The 17,850-nt window shown below is 35.2% G+C and overlaps 1 long non-coding RNA gene across 1 annotated transcript; it reads right to left on the bottom strand.

Annotated features, from left to right (window-relative positions):
- Nucleotides 1-966: 966 nt before the first annotated feature.
- LOC309621568 lies at nt 967-13,772 on the bottom strand. Its single transcript, XR_014240104.1, has 3 exons — nt 13,051-13,772; nt 6,636-6,688; nt 967-4,282 (listed from the first exon to the last, which is right to left on the bottom strand). It is a non-coding gene; the product is annotated as an uncharacterized lncRNA (long non-coding RNA).
- Nucleotides 13,773-17,850: the final 4,078 nt, after the last annotated feature.

The following is a 17,850-nucleotide window of genomic DNA, read 5'->3' as shown; positions in this document are numbered from 1 at the left end:
AATGCCAAGGACTAGGTCATGACTACGGAACTGAGTGGCCTGGGGAGTATGCAAGACAAGAACTTCACAATAGTTCAGGAAGCTGAGAAGCCACAGTATAGTTAGATTTTCTGTTCACTCTGAGGATTAAAATCATTAAAAATTCTGACAGCCAAAGTAACGGTGAAGTGGGAACTAGAGACATCAAGAATCAGTGAGAGCCCAGGGTATCTGTAGATGATGCAATGATGAGAGGTCCTAAGAGATAATACCTGATAACACGGGATTCAAATCTCTGTGTAAGACTGAGAATAGACTGAAAAGAACAAGGAAGTGCAAATATTGATACAAACCCCATTTGACTTAACAAGCTCAGTGCTAAGAGAAATATAGAGGAAGCAAAAATAAAACATAACCAAAATCCTCTCCCACTTTGGAGCCCTGCAGGGGAAGTTAGTAGTGTCCTCAGGGGAGATCCAGGCATCCACTAGAGCAAAACTGTAAAGGGCACTTTCACTGAAAAGGTTGAAGAAAGAAAGATTTTTGTGGTGATGAAACTTTACTTTTGCAAAAGTATATCTAATAGGAGCAACCTCTGGAGAATTGGGAAGGGCAGTGGCAAAGATAAGAGTCTTCTAATTTTTACTTCAATTAAATATTTTTTTTTGGTAGCATCTTTTTAGTTTTAGTTTTAAAAATATTTTATGTGTTTTAAATGTCAGTACACACAGAAATGAATAGAACAAATGAGTTTTCCCAGAAAAATACAGCAGAACAGCAGTGCCTGTGATCTGTGATAATTGTGAATTGTTCACAGTGTACAATTCAGATTGGGTATCATGTAAGGTAATGATCCTTCAATCCTTCTTATCACTCTACATTCCTATTACTGTCTTTTCCTTTTTGTTTGGTGGTAAAAATCATTAGTTTGCTGCCTGCTGCCATATGGCTGCCACTATCACTGCTATATACTGTGCTGTGAAGAGAATCGAAAAGGGTAGTGCTGATCTGCCTTTATCCAAGGAAAATATAGGTAGCTTTTGAAAATAATAATGTCTTCTTTAGGTTGACCAATTTCTAACAGTTGTGAATTCTTTATCCAGCATTCCAATACAAGTTTCATGCATATTGATAATGTATTTTACATTTACCCCTTTGATTTTATCATCCTGACTTGTATCGTTTACCAGTTTTAGTTAGTTTTTCTGTGGGCCCTACTTATCACGACCATTTAACCAACAGTTTTGCTATGAAGGCATAGTAAGTTCAACAGTCTCTGTATTGTGTTACTCATTCACCTCTGACATACGTAATCAGTCTAAGTTTAAAGAACCATTATCTTATAAAATCATGGTTCGACAGAGGTTCTAAATTACATTTATGAAGGTTGTGAGAAAATCCTTTACAGGGGAGAAAACTTGACCGGTCGTTTCTGGGTAATAGAGAAAAAGCTTTTTAGAGAAAGTAGAGACATTTAAAATATGTAGATGTTTGCCAAATGGAAATTATCTAAACGAGTGGGAAATAGCAAAACATGAAATGGAGATACCAAAAAATACAAGATAATTAGCATCTTTCTTTGTTTTTATTTATTTATATATTTTAATTGAAATAATTGTGACATATAACATTTTACAAATTTAAGGTATATAACATGTTACTTTGATGCATTTATATATTATAATATAATTATAATATATATTATAATTATAGCAATACTTAGCACCCTATCATGTTACATAATTATCCTTTCTGTTTAGTGGTTGGAAGAATTAAATTTTAGTTTCTTAGCAAGTTTGGTGATTATAATACAATATTGTTGTCTATGTTCACTGTCCTGTGCATTAGAGAGGGCTTATTTGTTACTTGCTGCAAATTTGTGTCCTCAAAAAATATCCATCCCATTCCCCCAACCCCCATGTCCTGGTGATCACCATCTAACTCTCTGTTTTTATGAGTTTGGCTTTGCTAGATTCCACATATAAGTGGTATCATACAGTACTTGCCTTTGTCTTACCTCTCTTAGTGTAACGTGCTCAGTTTCCATACACATTATAGTAAATGTGTATATAAATGACTTGATTTTTTTTTAATTACTGTTATATTTTTTAAGTAGAGGCAGCCATTTATGCCATTCCTGACATTTAAGAATCATAGCAGATTATAGATGTTGTATAAAACATGTATGCTGAATAAAAGATGAGCCTTGGAATTGGAGATGGAAAATGTTGGTAACCACTGCTACCTTATGCACAGTAGCCAGATTGACTTACATAATCCTTAACTGAAATAATCTTTAGGTAAACTGATCCTATTTTCCATTATTTTTGATGAACAACACTCAATTTTGTATATTTTTGAATCCATAAAACATTTCCAGGCTATCTGTAATTTTGACATTATCCATTTCACATTATCCCTGTCTTTTCCTTGCAGCAAGGCAACATTACCTTTATTCCCCAACCATGATTTCAGAATATTTATTATGATATTTATGGATTATTTTAGGAGAGTTAGCAAAGTAGAACACATTCCTCTTTCTCAAGTTACCATTAGGATTTTAAGTTTGCTAAAATAATAGGCCTGGTTCATTATCTGTCTATGAGGACAAACAGGATGAAAGAGCAGAACAAAGATGCACATTCTCCTAAAAAACTCAAACTCCATGCCTCACACGGGATGTAATCAAGGAAAAGAATTCTATTAAGCTTAGAGTCACTGATGATGCATTGCTCCTTGTAATGAAAGGACAACTTGTAACAATCAGAGTGCCTGTGCATAGCTAGGACTAGAGAAATAGTAAAATGTGGCTGTTACTCATAATCTCTGCTAAGAGCTTAATACAAAGACAGTTTTAGTGATTGGAGGAACAATGAAATTCTGAAATATAATGTAATTACTAATCCTTAGCCTGTATGTATTTATTTAAAAGTATGGAAAAGAGTTGTTGGATATAAACATTATCTGAGGAATAATTTTATGATATCTAAAACATAATTTATATAGCAACAGAGAACTCAGATTCTAATAGCACTGCAAGTGTGCAAAATTTTATTGATTTTTCTGAAAAGAACTTCCCAATTTCATATAACAATAGAAATCGTATAATGTACCTTGTATTCCTGTATTATAGGTCATGGCGTAATAAATCAGTTTACTTTCAGTAACTGCTTGGAAATGATCTCCCTATTCTTGACGTTCGTTAGTCACTGAAAATAAAAATGGCAGAGAAACCAATAATGTCTAATTTGAAGATTTTTAAATGTTTATAGATTTCTAAGCATGATTAGAAAATGGGAAAGCTGCCTTCCCTTCAGGATGATCAATCCAGACATGTATTAGAAACCAGAAAATCAGACCTCTCAAGGGCAGTGATTTAACATCCCTGCAAATGTGATTGAAACCACTGCTTTCTTACATCTTTATTAGCAGGTGTGGAAACACAATTACAGATTTAAAATTAAAAGTGCATAATAAAATAAATTTGCCACCTTAATTAACAATTGATTTTTTAAATTATTGCTTCAAGCTTTAATTCCTCAAGTACATTGTATTCTGCACTTTATATTATATGAGACTTGTAAAGACTGTATTTGAATTTACGTTAATGCAATATTGGAACTAAAATATAATTCAAGGCATTAAACCCTAATACAGTATAATAGTTTCTCAGAGAAAAATAATTATGATCCGAATATCAACATTATGTTTACTCAGATTGCTTAAACATAACAGTAGCCATAATTTGGTATGTTAGTAGAACAGTATTAAAATGTTTATTGAAATAAATTTATTGAAAGAGCCCTTATAATATTTCATTTAGTCATAAGAGTCTATAAAAGTATTTCACACTAATCAATCACATTAATCAGTATTATGATTTTTAAAAATTTCTCTATATTTAATATAGGTGTTAATATAAAATTTTAATAATATAACTTGAAATGTCATTTACTCTTAAAATTTCAATTCAATTTCTTTCTTTGACAACAGAGTTCTATGCTTATACACCATTCTGGAATACAATATTTTTGCATTATTACACATATTTGCAGTCTTCTGTAAAAGAAAGACAAGGGGACATAAGACAATTTTTGTTGTTGATGGAGGTGGTTGTTTGTAAACGTCATTCTTGATGTTGATTATGCAGTTGTTATGATCCACAGCCGTTATTGCTTCCTTCTGAATTCTTCTGTAGTCTCCAGAATGTACTGGTCATCCCTTCTTCATTTTATCCTCAGTCTTCCCTTAATTGATTCCTCCCTTTATACCTATAAGCATCACCACTGGGTTTAACTCATTCCTGTGAAAGATAGTAATTAAATTAAACTCTGTTTGAGTTTTTTGTTTGCTTACTTGTTTTTTTGCTGTGCAATGTTTTTTGCTGTTTAATCTCATGACCTGGAAAGTAGCCATTGCTTTGTCTATCGTGTTCACAAAAGCAGGAGACAAAATCAGGATGCAGTCTGATCATGAACAGGTTTTTTGGGGCAAAAACCAATACTGCAGAAAATATTTGGACGTGTTAAACGAAGGAGTTGTTAACTCTGCTATGTTTTAAACACTGTACATACTCTTGTAGTTTTGCTCTGGAGCATGTGACTCCATGGGAAGATGATCTTGTGGAAATGAAAATGAGGCCATCCTTAAGCTTCAAATAGAGTTTTGGGCAGAAACAATGTAGTCATATTCTTCAAAACAATTTACATGGAACCAGAACACTTAGTTCAAATCTTGGTTACATCCTTTTACTTGTACAAGTCACTTTCTCTCCTGTGTCTCAGTTTCCTCATCAATGCAACATGGATTTGTTGGAGGAGGTAGTTGAGAGGATGTGACCACCAGCTGACCGGCGAGGTGGACCTCGGCAATCACAAGCTACTCACCCATTCCCCTGTCCTTGGATCGTATGCTCTGCCCCCTGGTCCTACCACAGGATCTGTTCCAAGGACAAAGCCTTGAGAGAGTAAGGTGTTGTTGAGACCATCTTGATAGCGACTGAGCCCAGGTGAGGTCTCTATAAAGGCTTTAAGATTCTGGTGGACAGGGACAGAGATCTACTCGTCTTGCAGCCGCTCAAGACAAGCCTCTTATGTCAGTTCCCTTGCTTAGTAAACATGCCATGTACAAATCTGGAGTGGTCTGCCTCTTTCGTAGGTCTCTCCTTGCCTTCTGTGTATGGAGGTTAGCTTCAGTTTTCACCTGGGAAAGTCTCGAGGTTGCAACCCAACAGGATTATTATAGTGTATACTGCAGAGCATTATTATGATGATTGATTAATGCAAACAAAACCCTTGAACAGTGACAGGTAACATTCACAAAACCATGACCATTATTTTGATTGTATTGATTGATTGATTGATTGATTGATTGATTGATGCGTTGGGTCTTCGTTTCCGTGCGAGGGCTTTCTCTAGTTGTGGCAAGTGGGGGCCACTCTTCATCGCGTTGCGCGGGCCTCTCACCATCGCGGCCTCTCCCGTCGCGGAGCACAGGCTCCAGACGCGCAGGCTCAGTAATTGTGGCTCACGGGCCCAGTTGCTCCGCAGCATGTGGGATCCTCCCAGACCAGGGCTCGAACCCGTGTCCTCCGCACTGGCAGGCAGACTCTCAACCACTGCGCCACCAGGGAAGCCCGATTGTTATTATTATATCCACTCCTGGGAAATACTCTAAAAGCCAGAGTTAATTGATTTGCAAAGGCTGAATTCTGTTGCTAGAGAAAAGATTTTCCTTGGAATTACAAAAACCAGACTTCAGATCTCAAGAATAAAATTTAGAGGGCTGAGCACTGAGGTATACGTAGAATAGATAATGCATACTATGGTTAATAGCCTAGCACAACCCTCTCTCTCTTTTCCCTGCCTAATGAAGGTTCCAATCATGGACGTCTAAAATATCAAATATAGGTCTTCCTATTTAGAATGAAACCTGACTATAATCAAAATATATTCTTTTTCATATAATCAAAGAGTATAATCTGCCTACAAAGTCATGTGCAACCAAAATGTTGGCTGTCAGTATGCACATGTGCCACGTTCGCGTGGTGCCTTGATCTCTCCACATACTATGTTTTATTCCACATGGTAGTCAATGTATTCAAGATTAATATTTTAGAGAATAACACGCTGGTTCATTCTAAAGGACCAGGGACCTGGGTGATGAGGGAAGACTGAGGTTGTCTCCTTCTCCCTTCTGAGGCACAAGTGAAGTAGAGAATACACCCACAAGATATTTAACTAAAGTCTCAAAATATTTAACTGCTAGAAGGTGACCCCAAACCCCTGATGATGAGAATTCTCAGTTAAAGCTCAACTTAATAACGTCTTAGAACTAGTGCCAAAGTAACTCTCTTATTCTTGTATTTTGCCCATCAGTCACCTCTAAATGGAATATAGCAGGTCTCCATTTCAGAACCCTCATGTCAACTTCCTCAGTCACCAAACTGTTCACACTAACAGTTTCCTGCCTATGGAAATCATGCCCAGAACCTATCCGTACATGAATGCTCAGGGCTTAAAGGCAGGAAGCTTAGGACAGGGCAAGGATGTTCCCCATGTGAAATGCAGGAAAAGAAGATGAGGCCTCGTCATGGTGGAGGGATGGATAGCTCTCTCCACTCGTGCAGTGTAGCCCAGTGAATTCCAGGCTCTCACCTGTCAGATTTGCTGCTCTTCCTTCTTCTGGAGAGCAGAGAGTGCTCCCTCCTCTAGAGAAAAAGAGAGGAGACATGTAGATTCTTGTGTGTCATATGATATTACAGATACTTACTATTTTCAAGGAACTATATTTCCTGTTGTGTAAGGTAACAATGAAAATGAAAACAAAGGTATACCCGCTAAAAACCTTTAGTACAGGAAACTCTCCTATGAGTGTGAAAGGCCTATCTTGAGCAAACCTACCTCATGGATCAACTGAATTCCCTTGTTTTCCAGAAGCATTTATCCATCACCTTCAAGTGCAAGACACTCTGCCTGGCCTTGGAAAACATATACATGAATGTGACAAGGTTCCTGTTATCATGTGTTTAGTTTATTTGTTTTGTTTAAGTATCATTGCAGGCATGTGCTCAAATGTATAAACTTACTTTTAGTGAATTGAATTTTCTGAAATCAACAGTAGGAACAATGTAGAGTCCCTCAGATGTTTTACATACACACACACACACGTACATATTTATGTGACTATAGACATCATTTTGAAAGTAAAATCACCACATTTCACTTTTTAAACCTTATGCAAAATTGAGAACAATATTTATATTGATATTTTTGGGAGGAATGTGTTATAATATTAATTAACAATTTTGAGAACAAGCTATTAGTATTTACATTTTTCCTCTCCCAAATATTGCAGAGGAATTCCTTGTAAAAATCAAAATTAAATATTTCCAAAAATATATTCTCTTTGAAATAGAAATTTAGGTGAATGTAGAAGAATAGTCATACTATTTATTCAGAGTTCAAATAGTCACATTCAGCTTCTGAAATGAATTTGTAAATAAATAATAAAATTCATAAAATAATAATAGAAGCCACCATTTATTAAGCACTTATTAAATACATACTTACATTATTTCATTTCTTATAAAAAACTTAAAAACTACTATCGGGTATGTTAGCATATAAAACACATAACTTTTTCCTTGTAACTTCAATTTTAAGATACTTTTCAACATGACTTTTTAAATTTTCTATTCGTAACAATTTTAAGGTAATTTTCTCAGTTAACTGGGATGGAAAGGTGGGCATTTCTTTTCTTTCTTTCTTCCTTTCTCTATTATATCCAATCAGAAGCTGTATGTTCCTTTTGCAATGTTTCCTCTGTAAACTCCCTTCCCATTTCCCATTGTCACTGTGCTAGGAAAAGCCTACATTTCCTAAAAATTGTTAACCAGCCTGTTGGTTTCCAGTCTTTTGTCCACCGTTGTCTTGCATTCACACTGCCTCTGAATTAATCATCTTAAGGCATTGCTTATAGTAAACTGATGAATTACTGGCTTGCTGTCACATTTCTTAGACTTGGAGACCCCTCAAACTCTTAAAAAAGGGCAAGAAGAGCATTTCAAAGCATCACAAACCATAAACCCAGTGATGTTTAAATGAGTCCACATCCAGCCCATACTCCATCTTTTGAAACAGAATGACATAGTGGTTAAAAGCACAGCTCTGTATCCGCACAAGCTGGCTTCAGGTATAACCTTTGTCATTAACTACCTGTGCAGCACTGGGTGAGTTATTTAATTTCTTTGTGTTCATTTTCTCATCTGTAAAATGGGAATACTATCGGTACCAGCCTTTTGGGATTTGGGGAGCACTGAATGAGTGGAAACATGTGAAGGTCTGAGAACAGTGCTTGGCACATAGAAAGCACTCAATGAATATCATTTGCAATTTGTCTCCTTTGCAAGTTAAAATGTTTGGATATCAGCAGTTTTTTAGGGCTCAACATGAAAATTGTCTATCTTCTTTTTAACATGGCACATTGCCTTTCTTCTACCCTGAAAGTCAAAACTTTAAAGTGTTCTTTTACAAAATAAGAACATGTAACACTATTCCAATAGCTTGACTTTTTGATCTGTTTTGCTTTGAGATCCAACTTTTAAATCAGATGTCATTGTTTCATTTTTCAAGTCTGAAATCTGCTTGTACTTAAAAGTAGACTTGTTCTTACTCTCTTACAACAGTAATATTATTTTAAGTGCTTTAAACATTACAAATGTATTGTGTGCATAATGACAGAACATGTACACGTCATTCTGTAGAACTCATCTAAATGTCAAGACATATCAATTTTGCCAGGGTCAACCTGACATTCATGAAAACTCAGTTGTCTCATGAAGGATTCTCCTCTAATTCATAATAAAAGCTACAGCAGTTCCCTTTACTGCCTTCTCTACTAGAGAAAATCTTAGCAGCTTCATTCTTCATTAGACATTCAGTTTGGTATTGCCGAGGCATTATCTGCAAATACATGTATTATAATGGTAAAATAATATGGTATTTATGCCATTTTGTATGTGTTGAAAGTGTTTCCTTAAATATTGATATATATCTTTCTAGTCTCTTAAATAATTCAAGAAATGATAGACATAAAATTCATTATTAAACCTCCACATATACCATTTTTCCTCTTGAGAGATTTATTGAATTTTAGATTTTTCTGCCAATTTTATTTCTCTGAGATTTTACATTTGTGCTAATATGAACTGTGATAACCTATAACAAAAGATCACAAGCATGCTATACGAGCCTACCCCATTTTAGTAGAAGAGTGTTTGTCACAGTCGACCACGAAGAGCATTTATTCTTGTGAGTTTTAATTTGGTTCTTATATTTGAGATGATCTTTGTTGCTTGGTTGCTTGCTTGCTCTTTGGCCTATGATGTCCTAATGTGATTGGAACTTCTGCCCTAAACAGCAGTCACCCAAAGCCCTCATTATACCTTAAATTCAGCTCCTCTGAGGGTGACTGTATTTATAGATGGTCTGCAGTCACCCCAACATGAATTTTATGTGTATCTTATATTCAGTATTTTACATCAGGCCATTCCTTATATTGCTCCAAATTTTGGGGGCAAATTAGTCCAAACTTGTCCAAGTATCAGAATCAGGTATCAGAAAGAGGAGAACCTAATCATATTTACATGGATGAAGTAGTAAGTAAAGCAAAATGATAGCCGCTGAATGGTTGCTTTTCCTTGGTGATTTCTAGTTTGTACATTTTCCATTTGTCCTTCCAGATCTGCTCTCTACCCCACCTCTCTCCTCTCTGCCCTTGGAGCCTGTTCTATATTGATAACATCAGTAGGAACGCTTGAATTTGTTTCAGATTGGGTTTGGCCAAAAGGGAGCTACAAAAGGTCAAAAGGAGGGAGTAGAATGAGATTGATATATTTATTACCTGGGTTCTTTCCCATTAAGGTCAACACAGGCTAGCTGTGTCCCATGACAAAAGGTTACTGCAAACATCTCTATATCCAAATCTCTTTTCTGAGTTCCGGTAACTATTCCCCTTTGTTCTTTGGAGTTAAGATGGTAAAAACTTGTTTATTACTAGTTGCAGGATACTACACTACCCCTTCCCACACTTTTGTAAATAGTCCTTTTATTAAACTTTTCTCAAGTTATCCTAATTTGAGTGTGCCATCTGATTGTTGCTAAGTCAGGGCTCTTACTAACATGCCTGTAGTAAATGAACAAGTCACTTTTCGTAGTCTATTGCCAAGACTTATTCAATAGTTTGGTAGAACTATTATTATACTAATTAACCATATATAGGGACTATCATTAGATTTTCATACTTGGAGATTTATTTATTTTTGAGATTATATGTCAGGCCCTAATAAATGCTAAGGCTTTTTACTTATTGGACAAATATTCTGAATATTGGGTGTTTGGAATCCTTTTCCATGACATTTTGAGCTATAATAGAGATGCTCTTTTGCAAATATCACAGTACTACTGGGTTGCTCGAAACATCTAAAACAATCTACAATCCTTCTATATTTTTCAATGTGTATATCAAATTGCAGTCTCATACCTCTCTGAAACTTATCATTTAGGAGGACTTTTGAAAGCAGAAAAGCCTGGAAATAGGAGAAAATTATGACACCTTTATTTGAAGAAAACATATAGCAGAATGATACATATATTTATGTATTGCTTGGCAAAAATTATATGTCCATATCTTCCCAAAACAATCAAACTTCTTTGGCTATTGAATGGGAACCTGATGGTCTTTTGCTGGTATTTAACGAGAGTAACTTTATATTACAATTGTAGATTGATGTGTCTAAGGTGTGACATTACTATAGAATCTTTCCAGACACTTAAAATGATCAGGACTGTGTTTTCTTTATCTTGCATCTGAAAGTCTTGTGCAGTTCATGGAGCACAGTAGGGTTCAGTGTGCAGTAACTAACTGAAAATACTCATCTACATGATGCTCACGGACAGTCTGGCAATTTTGATGATGGTATGTCTTTTTATCAAAGTTTAACCAATATAATGTATTTAATTATATAAGATATATAATATGAAAAATGCAGTAGGGACAAGTATCCATTTAAGTTTTCAAAAGATATACATTTGTTGGTTAAAGTGCAATGGAAATATTAAAGCTCAGCTCCAAAGTTGGCCATTGGATAACTCAAATTTCTATCACAGCGACAGAAGAGAGGCAGACTCAGGGTTTGTATGGGCTGCAGCTTGTATAGTTTGGTGGTGGTGTTGGGGTGTGGTTTTATTGTAGGCTGCCAGTAAAAAAAATCAGAAGCCTAGTTACATTTGAATTTCAGATAACAACTTTTTTCATCACAAGTATGTCCCAATATTGTGTAGATTACACTTACACTCAAAATTTATGTGCTATTTACGTGAAATTCAAATGCAACTGAGTATCTTGTATTTTCCTTTGCTAAATCTGGCAACCCTAGCTGCATATTAAATAAAAAGAATGTAAAATTTAAAAGCATGACCTTGTAATAAATTAAGACAACCAAGGGAGCCTGAAGCTTAAGTTTTATTAGGTTTTCAGTAAATTCACCTTTGCATTATAATATAATTTGTACTAGCAACAGGTAAGCTGATTTAATCTAGTTACCTGCAATAAATATGGCTTACAACTTTTTTTCATGTGTGAACATAGCTAAATACATAAATCAAACTTATTTCAATTGCAGAAATCTATTTATATGTTTGTTACTACCTATTGTGTGCCACATATTGAAGCTAATAGTGATCTGAACAGGCATGATCCTCCTCATTCTTAATTATTCTTGTGGGTCACCAAGAAGTAAACAGGTGTGATGTGTAGGGAATATATAGGAGAAGCAGGTCGTTCATACTTGGAAGGCCTAGGTAAAGCTTTCTGGATCATGTAACTAACCTAAAGTCTGAAACATGGAGAGAAGTTTACCAAGGGTAGGATGTGGTAGGAAAAGGACTCCAGTGAGAAGATACAGTATTAAAATGACCAGGAGGCAAAAGAGGACATGACTATTCAATGACATAGAAGTAAGGTAAAGGGTAAAATTTAAGAGAAAGAAAGTGATGAGGCTGGAGAGAGAAAGATTCTCTAAATTTCCCCTCCAGCTTTTAGGAATGTGACAATAAAAAGAAAGAATAATTAATTTGAGTACCAAAATATCAAAATGTTAAAAAAATATATAATGGACAAATATAAATATCCGCAACTCTCATTATAAAGCTGATGAGGAAAAACATTTCTAGGATGGCAATCCTTCTTTATTAAAATGACAACAGCAACAGCAACAACAAAACCAAAACCAAAAACAAGCAAACAAAAACATAAAGGAGGTTATTTCAGGCTGAAATCAAAGTACCCTAGACAGTAATTCAAATCCAAATGAAGAAATGCAGAGCACCAGCAAAGCCAACTATATGTAAATATAACATGAAGTATAATATAAATGTATTTTTATTTCTGACTAGTCTTAACCTGAGTAACTTAAACAACTGCATAATAAATATAAAACTATGATGGTGGGCTTTCGATTTACAGAGATGCCATTTGTACGACAATAATAGCACAGAGGAGGAGACAGAGAAGAGAGTTATATCAGAGTAGTTTTATCTACTATTGAAATTAAGTTGGTATTAATTTCAATCCAAATTTTGTTGTTTTAATTTAAGATGTCTACAAGACTTACACTTTAGATTCAAAGACACAAATAGTTTGAAAGTTAAAAGATGGAAAATGCTATACAAGCAAGAACCAAAAGAGAGTTGGAGTGGCTATACTAATATTAGATAAAATAGACAATATTAGGCAAATAGATTAATATTAGACAAAATAGTACTTAAGACCAAGGTTGTTACTAGAAACAAAGGGGCATTTTACAATGATAAAATGATAAATCTGAAAGGAAGACATAGCAATTGTTCATCTAACAACAAAGCCTCAAAATACATAAAGCAAAAATGAAAATAATTGAAGTGGAAATGGGCGATTCGATTATAATAGTTAGGATTCCTCTGCCAGTAATTGATGGAACACCTAGGGAGAGGATCAAAAAGAAAATAGACTTGAACAATGCTATATACTTACTAAACCAAGTAGAATGACACCTGTAGAATGCATGTTCTTCTCAAGCATACATGGAACATTGTCCAGGAAAGACCATATGTTAGAACATAAAATAAGCAATAAATTAAAAAAAAAATGAAATCATACATCAGCATAGTATGTTCTCTAACAAAAATGGAGCTAAGTAAGAAATCAGTTACTGGGAAATTCACAAATTAGCTACCCTTCAATAACCAATGACCAAAGAAGAAATCACAAGGTAATGAAATACATCAAGATGAATAAAGAAGAAACACAATTTATGAGATACAGTTAGAAAGGTTTTTAGAGAGAAATTTACAGATATTAATACCTGCAGGAAGAAGAAGAAAAATCTCAAGTAAACATCCCAATATGCCACCTTAAGTAACCATAAAATGAAGAAATGTTCAAAATGCAGAATCTCAGGGCCTATTCTGGATTTACATAATCTGCATTTGAACAAAATCCCCAGGTGATTCATGTGCAAATTAGAGCCTGAGGAACCTTGGTAGATTGTGGGAAAACAGGTATTATACTATAATGCAAGTAGTAGGGCAAATTTTAAAAGGCAATTTCAGAATATTCACAGAATTATCTAATTCTCATGCAATTTGATGCAGATATTATGGTTCTAAGAATATATCTTCTAGTAATATTATCCATATATCAAACAATATGTTCCAAAACAACACTATGAAATTTTAAAAAACTATTAAATAAAATAAAGTGCCCTAATCTAGGACACTGGTTGAACAAATTATGGTACATCCAAACAATGGAGAATTATGTATTATTTTTGGAAAAATGGATGGCTATTATAAAGTAAAAAACAAAAGATAAAAAGTATCAGCAAGGGAGAAAAGGGAGCCCTTGTACACTGTTGGTGGTAATACAGATTGGTGCCAGCCACTATGGAAAATGGTATGGAGATTTCTAAAATATTAAAAATAGAATCATATGATCAAATCATGCAATCCAGCAATCTAACTTCTGAGTATATATCCAAAGAATTAAAATCAGGATCTTGAAGAGATATCTGCATTCCCATGTTCATAGTAGCATTACCACATACTCAAGACATAAAAGCAACCTAAATCTCCATCGGAGGATGAGTGGCTAAAGAAAATGAGGTATTAATATGCAGTGAAATATTAGTCAACCTTTAAAAAAAGAAAATTCTGCCATTTGTGACAGCATAGGTGAACCTGGAGGACATTACTAACACAGGGAAGAACAAATACTATATGATCCCACTTATATGAAGACTCTAAAATAGTCAAACTTACAGAAACAGAGAGTAGAATGGTGGTTACCAGTGGTCAAAGGTTACAAAGTTTCAGTTATGAAGAGTAATTCCTAGAGATGTGCTATATAGTGCCTATATAGTTAACAATAATGTATACTTAAAATTTTGCTAAGAGGGTAGATCTTATGTTAAATGTTCTTATTTGAAATAAGAAAGAAAGAAAGAAAGGAAGGAAGGAAGAAAGAAAGGTGAGAAGAAACTTTTCAAGGTGATAGATATGTTTATGGCATTGATTTTGGTGATGGTTTCGGGGTGTATGATTATCTCTAAACTCATTAAATTGTTGTATGTTAAATATATACAGCTTTTTGTATGTCACCCATACCTCAATATATGGTCTTAAGAAATGGAAATTTGGAGAGATCTCAAATGTCCTTTTTTATATAAAAAATGGCAAATTACGTTATAGCAGAGACGGGGTTTCTCAACTTTACACAAAAGCATTACCTAGAGAGCTTTTAAATTACAATATCCCAGTTACATCCAAGATTAATTAAGTTGGAATCTTTGAGGATGGGGCCCAGGCGTCGATATATATATTTTAAAATCTACTCTAATGATTGTAACATACAGCCAAGTTTGAGAATCACTGAGATAGATATAGGTATTTGTTTTTGTATGCACCGATTCTCCTTGGAAGAACAGGGATTCCTAACAACGCTTTCAAGGAGCTGCTACCCACTATCCCCACCCCCGCTCAGCTGAAATGTTTTGGATTTTGTACCATGTGACTGTACTTTGTACACACATAGTATGTGTATATGATGTGCATCTCTTTTTCTTTTCCTTTTTGTGATGAGTGGGCGTATATCTCAGGGGAAAATAGGATTAAGTTTATTCTAGGAGTTCTGGGCAGAAAAATCAGAAATTCCCTCTTAGCAAATATTTTTATGCATATAATGTAGAATGTTAAGCAAAATGTTATTGGCAAGTACATGTGACTTACTAGGTGGTTTTTACGCTTTTCTTAAAGTTATTGTGTGTTCTTCAGATGCCTTACAACAAATGTCTATTATGTCCATAAAAAGAAAACTAAATACATTTTAAAAGATTTCTTCTTAGAAAGCAGCATTATTAAGAAGCATCTTGTTTTAAAATGTCTTTTCTTCCTCATCCTGGAGAATAATTATCAGGCAGAGTAAGGTCGTGTTGAATGGTGAAGTCTTGCTAATGCAGATATGAAACACTGTGACTGAAGGTGGTTTCAGGTCTCCGTAGTGCTATCAAATGGGAATATTTGTTTTTTTAGATTTTGTACTGCAAAACATAAGCTATTATCTAAAGCCATTGCATGGTGAGTCTAAGTGGTTCTGTTTGCATTGAGAATAAGAGTTTGGGTTTCTCTGAACAGCTTGGACTTGTCTTGATGCGAGACGTTTGACTGGGCAGCACCAGCTGCCTCCTCAGACCTGCTCCCTGCACTGGGCCCTCAGGTGCGCTTAGGAGAAGGCCCTGTCCTGCAGCTGTGTCGTAGACGGAGTGACCTGGGCTGTCCTCCTCCTGCCGCAGGCTTGCCTGTCTTGGAAGCCAGTCACCTGCTTGATAAAGACAGTCCCTTCTACTAAGACTGGGAAGGCCTGCAGCTGGGCGGGATGATCTGTGCAGTGCTCCTGTGTATCCCTGAAATCTTGCTCGTCCTGAGTGGCAAGTGCAAATGCAAACGCAGTCAGAAGCAGGGCCCCTTACCTGAGAAAGCCGGTCCACTCCTCACTCTAGGCTCTGCCAGTACCTGCCGAGCCCAGGACCAGCTTCGTGGAGCTCCTGCACCAGGTCCCATGCGGTCCCCTCCCCTTCGGGGGCCTTACCCGTCATAATGGCCTTTCTCTCCAAGGGTGGGTGGGGTGGGTAGGCCCTTAGGCTCCCTTCTGATCAGGAGGCTTTCCGAAGCTTATTTCTAAATTAAACTTCTCTCCCCCTAACCTAATAAAATCCATGAATATTTAAATCTGGTTAAAATTCACTTCCCCGACTCAGAATTTCTCAAAAAAAAAAAGTGTGATGGATGTTTACAGTCAGTCCACAGTGTTCGTTCAAGACAAAAACAAACCAGTTTAGATGTTTACACAGAGCCAAGGAATTATATTAATTCAATTATAAGTTTGAGATCCTGTTGATCCACTATTCCTCACCTAACAAAATCCATTATTATTTAAATCTGGTTAGAAGTCACTTCCCCTGACTCAGAATTTCTCAGTTAAAATTCATTTCAGAACAAGGGTTTACTAAAGATGTACATATTGCCATAGGTAATCCTATATTTTAAAAATGTATAATTTGGAAAGATTATTTGCTTACAGTTGATGGTCAGATGGTAGAAAAACTTAGGTTTAAATCTTAAGACTTGCCTCTCAGTTTAGCCACAAACTGTTATATGGCTTTAGTAAGATATTTTACCCAGTGGAGCCTAAAATGAGACTCATAATATCTTCCTTTCAGGGTTTTAAGAAATACTGAGAGGATTACATTGAAACCAGAACCCTACCTCCCTAGCCAATCCTATCCCTGCTTTGCTAAAAATAAATAGGGCAATTCTTTTACAATAAAATAAATAACTTTGTATAGAATAACAAATCAGTATGATTTTCTTTTAAACCACTACAAATATGGGGAGGTTAATTCCATTAAATATACTTACTTGGATTAATGTTAGAATATAGTGAGGTGTGTAAAATGGGACACATTAATTTCTTCACACATTTAAAAATATATGGAAAGTCCATTTATTAAAAGTTCAGAATCATGCAAATATTTATATTTTCTACATACATACATACTTTTCCATTTAAATGCCATCTTTTATGCTAAAATTTTACCAGGTTTTGGTGAAGGAAGCTACTGAGCTTCCTAGTTCAAATCAATGGCTTTATTTATAGCTATTGGTGAAATTCGATTTGTCTTTTTAACCAAATATAAGAAAGTTGCTGGCTTAAGAAATATAAGCCAAAAAGTAATTCATCAAAACCAAGGTTACCAGGCATATAATCACAAAAGATTAAATTGTAAACCTTTTAAGAGGTAAGTCATATAGATGAACAGTATCTTTACTTATATGATCACAGAAATTTGTGTGGGGCATGAAACAGATGAGAAAAGAAAGTATCTGTTTAGAAAAGAGAATTCACTTTTAATTATGTATTTGGATGGTCTAAGAAAATATAAATGTTCCTATCTAAAAAGGCATTTATAATGATAATATTTAAATTTTTAATTTTGTATGTATGTATGTGGATGTGGAAAATTACATACCTTTGAAATCAGAAAACTAAAATAGAAATTGTTTTATCAAATAGTTTCATTTGAATGGATCTAATGATAGAAGCTCCACTACTCCTTCTGAATTCCTGATTCCTGCTTAAGGCACATTCCCCCAGACTCAAGTGAGGATACCAGGCATCTTCTCGGTCTCTACCCCTCTCCTCTCATTCTATCAAGCATTAAGTCTTGCTGATTGTTCTTTAAATATTGTTAAAATCACTCTCAGTGTTGTCCTGTGC

This window comes from Balaenoptera borealis (assembly GCF_965194805.1).
Source record: "Balaenoptera borealis genome assembly, contig: HAP1_SCAFFOLD_701, whole genome shotgun sequence".
In the NCBI taxonomy this organism is placed as follows: Eukaryota; Metazoa; Chordata; class Mammalia; order Artiodactyla; family Balaenopteridae; genus Balaenoptera; species Balaenoptera borealis.
Note: the sequence above shows the minus strand (reverse complement) of the source record. Positions and strands in the feature narration are given on the sequence as shown.